This window comes from Aethalodelphis obliquidens, unplaced genomic scaffold, assembly GCF_003676395.1.
Source record: "Aethalodelphis obliquidens isolate GAN/ISIS:26980383/991018 unplaced genomic scaffold, ASM367639v1 scaffold48, whole genome shotgun sequence".
NCBI classification, from domain to species: Eukaryota; Metazoa; Chordata; class Mammalia; order Artiodactyla; family Delphinidae; genus Aethalodelphis; species Aethalodelphis obliquidens.
The window spans coordinates 10,073,813-10,077,922 of record NW_020837992.1 but is presented as its reverse complement, the minus strand read 5'-3'; positions in this window follow the sequence as shown (position 1 = coordinate 10,077,922).

The following is a 4,110-nucleotide window of genomic DNA, read 5'->3' as shown; positions in this document are numbered from 1 at the left end:
ACACAATGGAAGATGCCCAAGCAACACCAGATGCTCACGAGTAAATAATAGCTTTGTATTGGGCAATAGTACTTCTATCTGGAAATTGCTTTTTATAGCAGCCTGCATTGATTTTCTTGACTAATATACTATTCTAAATGGAAGACTAGTTCATAAAGCTGGAAAAGCTCTTTATTTCTCTTGAAAGGAGTGAAATCGTCCTCCTGCCTGATCATCTTCATCACCATCATTTTCATAACATTTGGTTCCAAAAATCCTTTTTTACTATCTGTAACTTATTGGGCACCATGGCAGAAACTGGAGTGCAAAAAGGACTATGAAATTGAGGCTGGCCTTGTCCATAACCTGATGGGAAAAACATACAGATAAACAAAACTGACATAAAGAATTATATCCTAAGTGTAACAGCTTATAACATAGTTAATTCTGTTTGGAGGTGGGGAGGGGCAGTGATAGGTGCAGATCTCAGAGAGGAGGTTACACAGGTGTCAGGTTCTAAAAGATGAAGAGAGATTTTCTAGTCAAATAAGGCAGGTGGAAGGCATTCTTTCTTTTTTATATATAGCATATATATTATTGTCTATTATACTATTATACATTATTAATATATTGTTATGATGTTATTAACTTTAGTGCTGTAAAGTGAGTGTAAAGGGACTACCTTTTTTTAAAAAATTTCATTGCAGTATAGTTGATTTACAATGTTGTGTTAGTTTCTGCTGTACAGCAAAGTGAATCAGTTATACATACACATATATCCACTCTTTTTGAGATTCTTTTCCATATAGGCCATTACACAGTATTGAGTAGAGTTCCCTGTGGTATACAGTAGGTCCTTATTAGTTATCTATTTTATATGTAGTAGTGTGTATATGTCAATCCCAATCTTCCAGTTTATCCCTCCCCCTACTTTCCCCTGGTAACCATAAGTTTGTTTTCTACATCTGTAACTCTATTTCTGTTTCGTAAATAAGTTCATTTGTATCATTTTTAAATTAGATTCCACGTATGACTGATATCATATGCTATTTGTCTTTCCCTGTCTGACTTACTTCACAATCTCTAGGGCAGGGGTCCCCAATCCCCAGGCCATGGACTGGTACCAGTGCGCAGCCTGTTAGGAACTCGGCTGCACAGCAGGAGGTGAGCGGCAGGCAAGTGGACGAGGCTTCATCTGCAGCTCCCCATCGCTCCCCATTGCTCACATTACCACCTGAACCATACCTCCCCATCTGTGGAAAAATTGTCCTCCACAAAACCGGTCCCTGGTGCCAAAAATGTTGGGGACCGCTGCTCTAGGGCATTCTAAGTAGAGGAAACAGTGCAAAGGCATGCAGATATGAAAATCAGGAAAATAAATTGATTTATACAGTTAGAAATGAAAAGCATATTTATCACTCTCATCAGCATCGATTTTATCATCCTATCGTCTAATTTATTTGTTAATTTTCATAGAGAGGGACCACATGGATTTGATCCCTGTTTTCCGGAGGATCTCAGTCCAAGGGAACATAGGTAGCAGATGAAGCAATGACCAAGTGCGTTAAGCTCTGTAATTCACTTGCTATGTAATATGGGCCAGGACACTGGACTTGTCATGATGCCACTAGTACTGTTGTACTAAAGAGAGAACTCATATCTATCCTTCCTGACTTACGCAAATCCAGTAAATAAAACGTGTGAAACCTGATTTGAAAAAACATATAAATAGCATAACATGTTCGTTTATGTTTTCAAAGGACAGTTAATGAGGGAGGATTGGGCTGGTAGGAGTCAGAGTCATAGCAGTTTGTATGCCATCACACTAAAGGACATATCTTACTTCTTTCTGGTAGCAGTTGACTCAATGTCCTCAAACAGATCTTACCTGGGGACTGCGGGACACCTGGAGGGCGAGCCTCTCTTGGGAGATGCATGCACACTGATTAGAGCGGTCCATGTGGGCAGGTGGGGCTGTTTACTCAGCATGCATGAGGGCAGTACCATCACAGCAGGAATTGGGATCAAAGTTTAAGAGGGAAATAAACATTTTAGTCAGAGGGTGGCTGGTTTTGGGCGTGAGTGGGTAAGGCTGTAAAATGGAAAATAAATCACCAGATGTGAAGCTGAGAGGATAAGGAACAAGTTAGGATGTAGAATGTAAGAGAGTTGGGACAAGTTGTCCAGAGCTAAGGTTTCAGGCAATGAAGGCACTGAAGGTCCACCTTTTACAGTGGTCCCTTTTCTGCGGCCTGGATAGTACATTTTAATACATAGGCATCTAGTACATGACAAAGAGATACAAACCTCAGTTCATAAACTCAACATCATGGTCCAGGTCTTGGGACTCGTGAGCACCAGGTGAGATAAACACATGGTCAATTGTTTCCAGCCATTTTCTTTCCTCCCCATTTCTAGGTGTGGATCACACTTCAAAGCTGCAGCATAGCAGTGACTCTTGATCTATCAGTGACACCCAAGGAGGTTAGGCAGCAGGCCTGGGGATGCTATTGGCCCTCATCATTGGAAATAAGTCCCTAAAATACCTCATTTTCTCATGGTGGACCAGCATAAAGCTGTGACCCATGCATCTATCTAAAACCCTCTTAAGCCTGTTAAGATTATCATAATCTATAACCTTGCAAGGACACCAGTCTTGTATAGTCAACTACTTTGTAACATGGTATTTCCATGTCTTTGAGATCCTAAACCTGCTTTGTCAAAGCATGAATGCTCCTAGTATTTTGAGATTGAGTAAACCATTTCATTTTTATCTGCTGAGATCTTAAAGACTGTGACTGAGGTCTAGAGCTTTATCTTTGTCATCTAGGCCTATATAACATTACCTAACCAAGTCACTAGTCATGCGTCTAGTCACTAGAGAAGCTCAGGCCAAAAAAACCCAGCCTAGAGACTTGGGTGACATCGCAGCCCATCCAAGCCATCAATAAATCCTTGAAGCTTTAACCCTGCCCTCCTCCTATCCCCACCCCTGGCCCCCAATTTACAATACCCTCTCTTTTAGGAGACGGAGGTGGAATTACTTTGCATTGGAATTAATGGTATAAAGAGCTACCTTCTCATCTGAGTAATGCTAATTCGTCTCCATCCCTGGTCATTCACTACCTATTAGAAATACCCTGACAGCCTGCATCTCATTACCATTGCAGCAGGTCCAGCTCCCAAGAATAACCTTCTAAGGAGGATGAAATGTACGCCAGTGGCATCTAATACCAGGGCATTCACATTCATATTTTTAGCAGCATATATCAGTTAGCCCAACCTTTAGTGTACTCTATGTACTTTTAATAATCTCCATAAAAGCCTGATTTCCAATCCCTAGGCTCAAGCTGACAGTGTAAATAAAATCACCCAAATCCACAGGGTAAGAGAAATGAAAATGACAAGGATTAAAATTTGGTCAAACCTCTTTCTTTTTAAAAATTCTGCTTCCCTTCCAATTGGATCACGACCCTCTGTGTGCTCAGCTTAAGAGCAGACGGTATGCTTTCACTTTTATTCCTATCTGCAGCAGGCTTACAGTATTTAGTGAGAGTCTGTAAAGAATGTGTGCTGGGTAGAGAGTTAATACCATAATCCCCTATCGTTGGGGTCAAATGCTGAATAGAGCAAAAGAATTAGAAAACATGTTACATACAATGGCAGGAAAAAATGCATCAGCACGCTGTTCTGTGAACACCAGCATCTATCACCCGCAAGTAATGGCCATGAGGTAATAGAGTGGATAAAGAGATGTGTACTTGAAGTCCAGTGTGTTCACAGAGGCAGCGATGGAAGACTTGAGCACAAGTCTTAATCCCCATATACTCTGGGAGGTATTTGTCACCATTTTTAATTGCTTCTTCCCAGGTACCTGCTCCAAGTTAGTTCCTAAGTAACACATGTAGCCACTAAATTGTTTCCCAGAGTTGAACCCTGAGCTCTTTCTTTTCACTCTTCATCAGTGGGTGTGAATATTGTTCTCAAAGTGCTGTAATACATCTGTCTCTGGAGAATTCTCTTAACAAACAAGTAGAAATTTGAGGTATCGCAGGCAAAAAGTGTTGAACAGCCCCCTTCCACAGTATCTTGGGAAAGTCAACCGAACTTCCCTGGAGTAAGATTACAAGC